A 13,273-nucleotide genomic window follows, 5' to 3' on the forward strand; every position below is an offset into this window, starting at 1 on the left:
TGGGTAACCAACTAAGGAGTGGCAGTGAGGATGGGAACAATTCAAGTTGACTCAACTTACCTTTTTTAGCTGGTGGAGTAAATAGAGATGCCATTAACCTCTCAGGGACTTGAATAGAAGAAACAAAGTGGGGGTGGAATGCATGGGTAGGGCAGGGTGATAAGTTCGGTTAGTCATAATGAATTTAAGCTCCATTGGAAATTAGATGAATGGGCATAGTGTTATCAGCAAGACATCGCCCCCTCAGTTCATGGCACAGAAAAAACATGTAATTCAGAATTAATGAAGTCTGTAAATTCTGTCAGTTGCTTTTCAGTTCAGCTGATCTGGTTTTGTCTCCTGTTAGCTGTGCAAAAGGTTTGGTTGGTGTTTTCCCATATCCTTGGCAACATTTGGTATTTGCCTTTTTTTTTCTTTCCAATTTTTGCTAACTTGATGGGGATATCTAATGATAGTTTGCATTTCATTGTTTACTAGTAAGTTCAGGCTTTTTTTTTGTTGTTATTTTCTTGCTTGTTAGTTACTTGAGTTTCCTCTTCTGTAAATTTATATATATATATATATAATTTGCTCATTTTTCTATTGGGTTTCCTGTTCTTATTGATTTTGAAGGAGTTTTTGAGTGTTGTAGATATTAATCTCTCATTAACTCAATGTCTTTCTGGATATTATCCCTTGCAAATATCTTTTCCTATTCTTCATCTGTGTATTTTGTCTATAAAATCTCTAATTTTGGTATAGTCAAACATAATATTTTTCCCTGTGTGATGTCTGCTTTTAGAATTTTAACAGGTCCTTCCTCACAGGTCACACAGATATTATTTTCTATTAACTCCATAATTTAACCTTTTATATTTATGCCTTTAATTTTTCTGCAGTTCACCATTGAATATGGTCTAATGTAGAGATCCAACCTTATTTTTCATCATATGGTAAAATGCTTCTCTCAACATAATCTCCAAGAAAATCTGTCTGTTTCCACTTATTATTATTTAACATGGGTCTATTTCTGAGTTCTCAGTTCTGTTCTATTGGTTTTTTTGTTCCTTAATACCAACACACTAGATTTATTGTGACTTAAATATGCCTTAATGTCTAGTAAAGTGGACACCTTCTCTTTGCTCTTCTTTTTCAAAATGTATTTATTGTTATTTATTAATATCTTTTTCAAATTTACTTATTTATTGTTGACATAAAGTCTACTAGTCACTTATAGGAAACCTATTTGCTAGCTTTAAAAAAAATACTGTTTAATATTATTACTGTCTTTTGAGCAGTGAATTTACTTTTATTGAAACTAAAATTGATATTATGTATGTATTTATTTCTATCTTATTTTATGTTTCCTGAACTTTATTTTTTACTCCCTTTTTCCTTTTTGAATCTCTGTTAAATTGAGCTTTTTTTTTTTTGGCTTGAAGTACATGCATTCTATTTTTAATTAAGACAAGTATTTGTAGGTATCTTCCCTAATAATTTCTTAAGCTTATAAATATCACTATCTGTCCCCTGAACAAGACAAACATGTTAGCATGCTTTTACTTCCCTTATTTTTTATCTCTTTTGTCCCTACTCTTCCCTCACCCTCCCTTACCCATTAAGTTTTGAATTGTTAGTAATTGTTACAGTAATGTTATACATCAACTTGCCAGACCACAGTACCCAGATTGAAAGGAAGGGAGCCACACACAGCAGCAATTCACCGGAGAATTCCGCTTTATTAGGGAAAGGTGCTGGGTTATATAGGAAGGGGCATGGGGTGATTGTGGCGTTACTTCTACGGGGCTAGTGGCTATTGGCTAGGTGCTGGGATTAGGGGGGTGAGGGGTGATTGGGCTTCAGGTGGTGCCGGCGGGAACCAAGGACCCGGAAGAGAAGCAGGAAGTTCGCCATCTTATGGGTGGGGGCCCTTCACAGATATTTGATCAAAAGCCAGTCTAAAAGTTTCTGTGAAGGCGTTCTTTAAAAGATGAGATTTAAATCAGTAGGCTTTGAATAAAACAGATTATATTGCAGATTGTGGGTGGGCCTCATCCAATCAGTTGCAGGCCTTCAGAGAAAAAGACAGAGGTCCTCTGAGGAAGAGGGAATTCTGACTCCACACTGCCTTCAGACTTGAGTTGCAACATCAGCTTCTCCCTGAGTCACCTGCCAACTGATCTTCCTTGTGGAGTTTGGACTTGCCAGCCCCCACAATTGCAGGAGTTATTTTTCTTTCTGAAATATCTGTGTGTGTGTGTGTGTGTGTGTGTGTGTGTGTGTGTGTGTGTGTGTGTGTGTTCATATTCTATTGTCCTATTTCTCTGGAGAAACCTGGCTAACAAGAGGATATATTTACTTTTTGCAATTATTCTAGAGAATGGCATAACCCTGATTCTAAATTGAAGATTTAGGGTTCATTTTCCAAAGTCTGACTGGCTGAATTCTGCCTCAGTCACTTATTGGATAATTTCTGAAAAATTTAATTGAAGTATTACATACATATAGAAATGCAAACCCATAATAAGGGCACTGCTCAATGAATTTTCAGAAAATAAACACACCAGTGTAACTAGCACAATAAAAAACCAGAACATTACAAACTTTCAAGAAACTTCCCTTGTGCCTTTTTTTTCAGTCACTACCTCACCCTTACTAAGGGAAACTACAGTTCTGACTTCCAAAAGAATAACTATGTCTTGTCAGCTTTGGTACTTTATGGTCAAGAAATCATACAGTATGTATTTTTTTTGTATCTGTCTTCTTTCGGCTAATCTTTTTTTTTTAGTAGGATGTATGTGGATGTCTGTAGTTTGTTCATAGTTGTGTAGTATCTAGTATAGTAGTTCACAATATGACACACTGCATCAATTATTTATTGATTTTACTGTTGATGAGCATTTTGGTATTTTCTAGTTTATTGTTTTGTTTTTTGCTATTATGGATAGATCTACCATGCACATCCTAGTGCCTGGCTTTTGGTGAGCACTGCAGGCATTCCTACTGAGTGTATCACTCGGGGTGGAATTGCTGACTCATCAGGTGGGCATATTTCAGCTTCAGATCTCCAAAGTTGGTGTGCCAACTTACACCCCCATAACCCAAGGTATCAGAGTTCTAGTTGCTCCACATTCTCATCCACACATGATATTTTTCCATCTTTTTTATTTTAGCCATTCTGGTTCTGAAACGTTTGTATCACGTTGTGGTTTTGTGAGCATTTTCTTAATTATTAGCAAAGCTGAGTACCTTTTCATATTTTTATTGGACATTTGGTTATCCTATTTTGCAAAGAGTTCTTTTGCACTCTTTCGTACATTTTTCTATTGTCTTGTTGGTCTCTTTCTAGTTTATTGAGATGGAAGCTCAGGCTATTGATTTCTTTTCTGATATAGGTATTTAAAGGTATGCATTTCTCTCTAAGCATTGCTTTAGCTACATCCCATAAAGTTTGACATGTTATGTTTTTGTTTTCATTCAGTTCAAGATATTTTCTAATTTCTCTTCTGATTTCTTCTTTGACCCTTGGCTTATTTAGAGACATTAACTTTTAATTTCTAGGTATTTGAAGAATTGTCAGATTTCTTTCTGATACTGATTTCTAATTTAATTCTATTGTGGTTGGAAAATGTAGTTGGTATGATTTCAATCCTGTTACATTTATTAAGACTTGCTTTATGGCCTAGCATATGCATCAGATTTTATTTGACTTTCAAAATCTTAATTTAGCCCAGCTCATTTAGCCTCTTGCACTCCTAGCCTTTGGAATCAGTACTGTGTAGTCAGGAAAATCAAATGTGTCTGATGCTCCTTGTTTCTGGTTTTGTCACTCCAGCTCTAAGCCAGGGCAGAAAGCTTTGATGATCTCCCTTTCCCCTAGTAGTGGCTGTCTGCCTGGGCTAAGTCCTAGTCCTTAACCCATGCCCAGAGTTGGCACATGTCCCCAGGGGAATGTATCAGCTGTCATCTGACAGCTCTCCTCTAAACTATTCTCTCTTCTCTGGGATTTTTAGTCCATCTAGTCATCATTACTGTGATAGCCCTTTGACACTTTTGAAATGTGATTTTTTGTAATTTATCTAGGTTTCAATAGTTGTGTTAGTGGCAATGTTGGCCTGTTTCAACCTCCTCCATTCTTCCCAGAATGAAACTTCTTTGTCCTGTTTTAGGTATTTTGCTCTGCTACTTACTAAACTTTATTTCGCTTATGACTTGTAACATTCCTATGTGTTTGCTTCTCTTCTTGCTGGGATACTACCTACAAAAGTATTTTTCAAAGAAGACCTTTGAATGATAAAACTGAGACTTTTTATATAGATTACAATTCTGGGTGTGATGTTCTTTTCCTTTAAAACTTTTGAAAATATTGTTTCTCTTCATGGCCCCAAATTCAAACAACCTAAATGTCCGTCAACAGTAGAAAAGGTAAATAAACTTTGATTTGTTCATACAATGGAATACTATTCAACAGCAGTTCTAACTGGAGATGATGTTGCTTCCCAGGAGACATTTGGCAATGTCTGAAGATATTTTTTGGTTACCAGAACTTGTTGGGGAGGGTAGAAGATTGCCACTGGTATTTAGTAGGTAGAGTCTGGGGATGTTGCTCTACATCTCACAGTGCACAGGACAAAGAATTATCCTGCCTAAACTGCTAACAGTGTTGGGGTTGAGAAACTCTATATCAATAAGAAATGAATGATTGCTACATGGATGCAACCATATGGTCCATTGCACAAACATAATGTTGAGCAAAAGAAGCTAGACACAGAAGAGCTTATACAGTGTGCTTCTATTTATATAAAATTCAAAAACAGAAAAAAAACAACTCATGATGTTAAGACTCAGGATTGGGTTGTCTTTGTGGGGGCAAATGGGGATTGGTGGGGACCAAGAAAACTTGGTGGGTGGTGGTAATATATGTTTTTTAAATATTGGGGCTAGGTACATAGATGTGTTCACATTATAAAAATCAAGATGTGTTTTGTAATCGGTGTACTATCTACATATGTATATATGTGTTTGTGTGTGTGTGTTTGTATAATAATACTGAATAAATGTTTTTCAAAATTCCATTATTTGATTTTAAGAGGTGATCTATTCTTCTTTGGAAGCATTTACATTTTCTGTTTTGTTTTGGTACTTTGAACTGTTGTTTTAATATGACAAAAAGAGGGCTTATTCATACCTATTTATTGCTATAAGATCTTTAAATCTCAAGTCTTTCTTTTCTTTCTAATCTTGGGAAAACATTTTAGTTAATCTCTTCCCAGTTGTTTTCTGGGTGACTGGAATTTCCAATGCCACTAATTCATTCTTCAGATTTATTCATTCTGCTATTCAACCAATCTATTGAGTTACTTTTTTTTAAGCCATTATATTTTTTTGTAATATTTTTCAACCCAGTGTTGCTTATTGTTTTGTTTTTCAATGTTAGTATTCTTGAATTGTTTATAAACTCTGATCTTCTGTGCTTTTGAAGAAACTTGCTGTGCCTGTTTGGATTGTTATCTGTTCTGGTCCATCAGTTGCTCTTTATCCATCTGTCCACACAAGTTGTTCACTGTCCATCCTGTTGCCTTTCTTTTATGGTGCCAATTCTTTCAGTTATTGTACCTTGAGCTCGCACACACAGTAACCTTACTCTGGGGGCTTATCACCTTGGTTGGTGATGTGTGTCCAGAGGGAAGGCTGAAAGGCCTGGCCCAGGCTTGTTTTCTGTGAAGTTTTGAGAAGTAAGTATGTGTGTCAAAGTGTATACTTCAGGGTGAGTGCTCTGGCCTTGTAGCCTGGAACCAGCTGCTGCTGATTTCCCTGGCCTTGAGGAATCTGGCTATACCTTACCCCAGACTCTGCTCTTTCCAAGAGCTGTCTTCACTGGCTGAAATCCCCAGGTCCGCAGGCTGTGGGGCAGGGAGCAGTGCCCGGAGCCAGGCATCTGTGTGCACCTGCTGTTCTTTGCTCCAGAGCCCAGCAGAGCCTTCCTGCTTCTGTTTTGCCCAGAGCACTGGCTGGTAGGAATATCCACCCTCTGATCCTCATGGAAACAGGGAACAGAAGAGAGCAGCTCTGAGATCCCCTTCAGAATCTGTCCCCTGGGTGGCACTTGGCTGTCCTCTTATTTCCTAGGCTAACATTTTCCATCTACATTGGAACCTAACCATCCTCTGGCTTTCCAGAGAGATTCCTCACATTTTTGACATGATTTCATCAGATTTATCAACCTCCCTATCACCATCATGTTTTCTCCAGGGTCGGAAGTGGGGAGAGAGACAACAGCCCTTGTTAGTTTATCATCTTGCTGGAAACCAGAAATGGTCATGAGTGTGGACCCTAAAAGCAGCCTCTTGAGAATTGTGTGATGTCAGGCTCTGCACATCTGTGAAATAAGTGGCTGTTGATGGTACCTGCTTCAGAGGGTTGCTGTGGGCTGGCACAGCACGGGCACATAGTGTCTGTTAATAAATACTTACCATTGTTGTTATCACAGGGTTTGGGATGTCATTAGTGGGGAGCTGATGTTGGTGGTCGGAACTGTGGACCTGAATATCATGTCCCCATGAGAGGGAATAGAGTAAGGAATGAAGGAGGCTTCAGAAGTGGCTCTGGCATTTAAGGGTTAATGCACAAAAAATGAAAGGAGATGGAGAGGGAGGGTGTATCACAGGAAAAGATAGGGCCACAAAGGCCAGGGGAAAGGAGAAGCTCAAGAAAGGTGGTGGTAGGGGGTGGGGATCATGCACAGGACCCCAAGCTCAGGACTAACCCTTTTTTTAGTCTATTGCATTTTGCCATTAGCTGCTTCCTGGTGAACTTAGATCAGGTTTAGTGGAGTGAGGGGGAACACAAGCCAGATTGCAGCCAGATAAGAAATAAATAGGAGGTGAAGACCAAAGACAAATATAGACCTTTCCCCCACAATGTTTGGCTGTGATGAGAAGGAAAGAGATGCAAGCAATAGCTGGCAGCGGCGTCGAGTCAGAAGAAACGCAGTGAGCTTGCTTCCTAGGGAAAAGAGGCAGTTCATCTGTCCTTCTCTTCCTCTCTCTCCCTTTTTCTTCACTCTCTCCCTCTTCCCTCCTTCCAATTCTCATATGTGAGTCTGATTTCATATCATTCCTAAAATGAGTAAGGTGACCAGGAAGATCCAGAAGAGAGAGAGAGGGAGGCCGCGTGGGGAGAGTCAGCGGTGGATGGGACTTTGCCCAGGGAGGCAGAGGGCCGGGCCTGGGGCCAGCTGGGTCATGGATCCTTTCCCGGTGTTGTGGGAAGGGAGGAGAGGTAGCAGTGAGCATCAGGGTAGTGAGTGTGCAGTAAGGCGGAGCAGGGAGGGAGAGGAGAGTGGGGCAGTTTCTTCCACTCTCGTTAGTTTGGTTTATTAAGAACTTCAGTAGACTTGAACATCTTTATCTTTCCCAGAGGCAGATAATCCTCTTCTCTTCTCACAGAGTTCTGCACAGGAGTGAAATAAAGTGAGGTGTGCTAAAAAGCTTTGTGAGTTGTGAGCCATGCAGTGCTGACAGGGGAAAGGCTTTCACTGAAAATGTCTGATTTGGCCTGATTGTTGGCCCAGATGGTGCCAGGACTCAGTGACACAGGCTCAGACCTAGTGATGACCCAGGCACAGAAGTCATGGCCTGACAGTCCCTTTTTGGGGTGATTTTACAATTATGATGTGCCCCTGAAAGATTAGAAGTGAAGGAGTCAGACTGCCTCCCATAGCCCAACAGTAAAACAAACACATAGAAATGCAACCAGAGGGCCCTCAACACTTCACCACATGTGGGCCAGATGTCTCAACAGGCTGATGCATGACACAGTATTCTCGGCCCAGATGATATTTATGAAGATAACACCTCCACCACCCAGAGGTTTTCAGCTATGTGTGTGTGTATGTGTGTGTGTGTGCACACGTACACGTGCATGTCGGGAGTAGAATTTATGCACTATATTCAGTTGGGGGGTATACAGCATTCTTGACTTTAATATTCTGCTTATCTTGCTCATAAACTGGAGCTGAGAACAAAAGGTGTTAAGAGCACTCAATTTCTAAAGGGAGGTGCTAGACCAGCAATGCAAAACATGCCAAATGGGGATCGAAGAACCCAGTCCCATTGCTACTTTGAGAGTGTAAAAGAGGCAGGAAGATGATGGCGGGGGGGTGACCAAGAGCAGGAATTTCTTGAGAAGTGCTGTGTGTCTTTTCCCCATACCCATACACTATCTTGAGTGAAGTGAGGGGACTCCCTGAAAACCCCTGAGAGAATATGACAGGTCAAGGGGCAATCTGGAACAGATGCCTTTGCTTCCGAAAACCCAAGGCAAGAAGTTGTCTAGGGGAAACAAGCCTTCCATGGAGGAAAGTCAGGCTTCCACTGAGCCAGCTGATGAGGAAGCCCAAAGGATGCTGCCACTGGGATGGGCCTCTCAGGGCACAGCACAGAGACAGCAGTGATCAGGTGGGCTGATGTGTCTGCGTGCACGCACGTGTGCTCCTGTGTGAACTGGAGGTACATTGTCAGTGGGCACCGTGATGAGGGCTGCTGGGGGATACACCTTATTCTCAGTTTCTCCTTCAGAGAGCTTCAGTTTGGAATGGCCTCAAGACTTCCAACTGGAACCCTCTGCTGCCTCTGGAATTCTCTGGGGTGACCAGGAGGAAACACAGTGCTTCAGAGCCAAGGCATTTCAATAGCTTCTTTCATCTTGTCATAATATAGGAAATAGCAAAATAGGGATAGTTGGTGGGCCAGCCTGGGCCTAGTATCCAGGGTCATGGCTCCGCTTGCCTTCCACTCTCCCTGAGCCTCCGGAGGCCTGCTAATCCTCCCCAGTCCTCTGGCCTGTTATCCCTAGCCAGAGAGATGAGGTCACAGGACAGCTGCTAACGCTGCCCAGTGCTGGGGGCCAGGGCTGTGAAGTCTGCTGTAGTCAGAATCGCTGGCTGAGCTGAAACAGGATTAAGGATTTAGGAAAAGTCTTAATTACTATACTTCAGAGATCATGAAATCCCAGGACCACGCAGAGAGCAGACTGCTTAGCTGAGGTTTCTTTACCCCTGTGGACGATTTCACAGAGCCCACAGGCATTAGCATGTGAATCAGATTTCCCTTTCCTAGCCTGCACCTCAGATCAAGATGGGATGCACTCATATTATTAGGCCTTTTGTCCAGAAAGAACTTGGACCTCTGCCAGCAATCCCAGGCCCTAAGCCTGGCTTATCGCTTACCAGCTGTGGGAACTTGTGTGTGTGTGTCACTTCCCCTCTCTGAGCCTCACTTTCTTCATCTTTAGAGATGATCATATCTGTTCTAAAGGGTTGTTGTAGGAATGAAATGAGATAACACACGTAAAGTGACTTGCACCATGTCTGGGGAAGCTTATTGTGGATCTTAGTAAGAAAACACATGAGAGCTACTCATTAGAGGAGAAATCAAATTCCTTAGCATGGCTCACAAAGCAGGGCATGACCTGTTTCTGTCTCTACTGCCTCATCTCCCACCCACTCTTTCCATCTCTTCTCTTTGTTTGCCTCAAAAATCTTTTGCCTCTTTTTTATTTGTGGACTTCTAACTTGTCCCTGAATATCCATTTCAAATTTTAATTTTTCCAGGAAGTCTTCCCTGATCACCCCTTTCTCCTCTCCCTTTTGGCGCCTCTGTAACCTGTACATCCCTCTATGTAGTGCCAAGTGCCCTGTATTCTATCTCCTACCAAACTGGTTCCTTATACATGAGCTCCTTGAGGGAAAAACTATGATCCACCTTTAGAGTCTAGGGTGAAGTTCTCACCTTCTCACCTCCCTTCCATTATCCCTTCTTTTAGGAACAGTCTCTTGTTTTAATCTAGGGAGCTACTTTTCCTGCATTCGCAGTCCAGGTAGCTCAGAGGTGGTCCCATCCACCTGGTGTAAGAGACGTGCTTGTGTTTGTGATCTTGGTCTCTCAGCATACTTTGTATCCTTGTCCAGAGGGCTTGGTTGTATAGCTAATTGGAAAGGGCTTTGGGGGGTCATGGATAACATTTAATGTCTTCTCCATCTCCTGCTCACTCTGTGGTGCCAGCCCATTATATACGAGGCCTGTGCTAAGTGTTTCATGTTTACAATTTCATTTAATTTTCCCAGCCCCATGAGGTAAAGGTACTATCGTCACCCCCCCATTTACACATGAGAACTCTGTTTCAAAGAAGTTAAGTAGAACACAGCTAATGTACTTCCAGCACTAGTACTTAGACTAAAAGCTAAAGGCTGCCTTTGTATAAGTGATAAAACATGAAACTTTTCCTCTATGGAGAGCAGGCACTTGAAGAAAATACTTTTCATTAGGTTTTTCAAAGGTGTTACAGGAATGTCCCCCTTACTTTTCTCTAGTGTTTTAAAGATTTCATCTCAACCCTCTGGCCTCCATTGTCTCTGATAAGTAGTAAGCTATAATTATATTTGTTCCTCTGTATGTAATGTGTCTTCTTTTTTTTCTCCTGGATTTTTAAGATTTTTTAAAGATTTTAAAGATTTTCTCCTTATCTTTAGTTATCATTAATTTGATTATGATGTGCTTAGGCATGGCTTTCTTTGTATTAACATCTTTGGCGTGTTCTTCTGAGTTTCTTGAATCTGTGGATTGGCCTGTTTCCTATTGGATTTGCAAAATTTTCAGTTGTTATTTCTTATATAATTGTTTTCTGCCCAATTTTCTCTCCCCTCTTCTTCTGGGACTCCAATGACCAAATGTCATACTACTTAACATTTTCTATTGAGGCTCTGTTCATATTTTAAAAGCATTTTTTCACTCTTCTACACTTTCACTTATACTTTCAGAGTATCCAGTATGCTGTTATTCCATCTAGTAAACTTTTTATTTCAAGTACTGTATTTTTTAGTTTCTGAGTTTACATTTGGCTTACTTTTTAGCGTTTTCTTTTCTATCCTGAAATTCGCCAGCTCTTCCAACTATTACGTTCATCTGTTCTTACAGAATATTTTGAACATGTTTGTTATAGTTTTTACAAGGTTCTTGTCTGCTAATTCTAGTATCTGATTCATCTTTGAGTCTGCTTCTACTGACTATTCTCTTGATTGTCACATTCTCTAGGTTCTTTGTATGCAAAGTAATTTTGTATTGCATGCAAAACTCTTTGGAGACTCTTGACTCTATTACCTTTCTCTGAAAAGTGTTAAGCTTTGTCCTAGTGAACTGTTCAGTTGCTGACAGATCACCTTAATCCTGTGAAAGCTTAGTTTTAGCCTTTATGGGAGTTGATCTCTTTCAGTTATATCCTATTCCTAGGTGTAAACTTAGTCCTAGGATGTGGTCCTTATTCCTAATGTGTGGCCCTGAAAGAGTTTCATGGAAGTGTTTACTTAGCTTCTCTAATGTGACAGGACTTAATTTCAAACTCTGCTCAGTTCTTTGGTCTTGAGTTGCTTTCCTTTGGGTTAGCATCCCAACCTATGTATGAACTGTTTAGCTGTCAACCAAGGATTTGAAGAGAGTAGGTATACAGACTTTAGGGCACCCCTTCTGTAGTTCCCTCATTTACAGGATTTCTCCCCTCAATTTCCAGTCACTTCATACCTCATGCACAGTATACAAAGGGATGGACCTTTAGGGGAAGATCCAATTAAATGTGGCCCTCGCCAGAGTACTTCCTTTCTCTCCATTTCTGCCTATTTTGGTTGCTGTCCAGTGCCTTACAGCAGTTGTTTTTTAATTAAAACTTATCCAGAGTATATAATTATTACATGTGGGTTAGTTTGATATAAGCTATTCTGCTATTACCAGAACTTCTTCCTCACTTTTCTTCCTATAATTTCAACACCAAGGAACATGGGAGACCTAAGAAGTCAAGGAAGCAATGACAAAAAGCCTTGAGAGAGATTTACCAGGGCCAATAGGAAAGAGACAGGATGGTATAATGGTTAAGAACAGGCTGGTGAGGTGATCTTGGGTTTGAATCTCAACCCTGTCACTTATCAGCTATATGATCTTATGCAAGGTATTTAACAATTGGAACCCTTTATATTCTTATCTGCAAAATAGGAATGATCATTCCATTTTCATAGTTTTTTGAATGTGCTTAGCACCAAATCTGACATATAAGGCTTTAACCAAAGTAGTCGGTACAGTTATTTGAGAATAATGTGTTCTTTCCCAGGGGGCTTACAGGAGAGGGGACATGGCTGGAAGATTCTTTTCCAGACAGCAGGTGGGTGCCTTCCATTGGGACTGCTGGGACTAGAAGTCTGTGTCTCCAACTCCAGATGGTCACACTTGTTTGGAAATAAGCAAAGTCCCAAACCACAGAATTTCCTTATGTTCTGGTAAGGCTTATCAAGGGCTGGAGCATGTAAACCAGACCCATCAGGGACTTTAAAGGAAAGGGACAAGGATGGTGGAGTTTAACTAGAAGCTACCTGGAAGTTCTCATCAAGGACAAAGGCTAGGAGATGACACCTCCCCACAAATCCTGCTCCAACACTAAGGTCCCTTCCCTTAGTGTTCCAATTAGACATAAAGTGGTCTTAATTACCAAACCTAACATGTCTGGAAATTTTTTAAAATTGAGGTTTAATTCATACAGTAGGAAATTCCCATTTTAGCCATTTAAAAATGTGTAACTCAGAGACTCCCAGCACATTCATGATGTTGTCCAACCATCATCACTATCTAATTCCAGAACATTTTCACTGTCCCTAAAAGAGATCTTATGCCCATTAAATAGTCACTTCCCATTCCTCCTTTCCCCCAGCCCTACCAACCACTAACCTACTCTCTCTCTCTATGGATTTGCCTATTCTGGACATGTCATAGACACTATATAATAGGCAGCTGTTTGTGTTCGGCTTCTTTCACTTTTAGCATAATACTTTTAAGGTTTGTCCATTACCTGGAATTTTTTAGATACTCATTTTTGAATAAACTGTGTCCTTTTGACTTTTCCAAGTTAACTCCTTCATAGGGATTTCATATAGGGAATAGGGAACCCTGAAGTAGTGAGGAAGAGGATGGTGGGTGCAAAACAAGTGGGGCACATAACCACACTTCCATTTCTGTACTCCATTGACAGTGTTCTTGAAGCTCTTCTGTAGGAGTGTCTGTTTTTCTACCTGAAAGTTCCCTCACCCCAGTTGCAGTAAAAGATTGATGTCTTTCTAAGTCACACAATTAAATGCAATGAGGTAACATTTAGGAATGTCTTGCCAATGGGTTTCAGCCCTGGGCAAGTTCACTATGGATTCAGTGTGACCAAAGAAAATGACAGCAAAACATTCTGGGGGTGAAAGGGTTATACT

This window comes from Manis pentadactyla, chromosome 2 (genome assembly GCF_030020395.1).
Source record: "Manis pentadactyla isolate mManPen7 chromosome 2, mManPen7.hap1, whole genome shotgun sequence".
Classification (NCBI taxonomy): Eukaryota; Metazoa; Chordata; class Mammalia; order Pholidota; family Manidae; genus Manis; species Manis pentadactyla.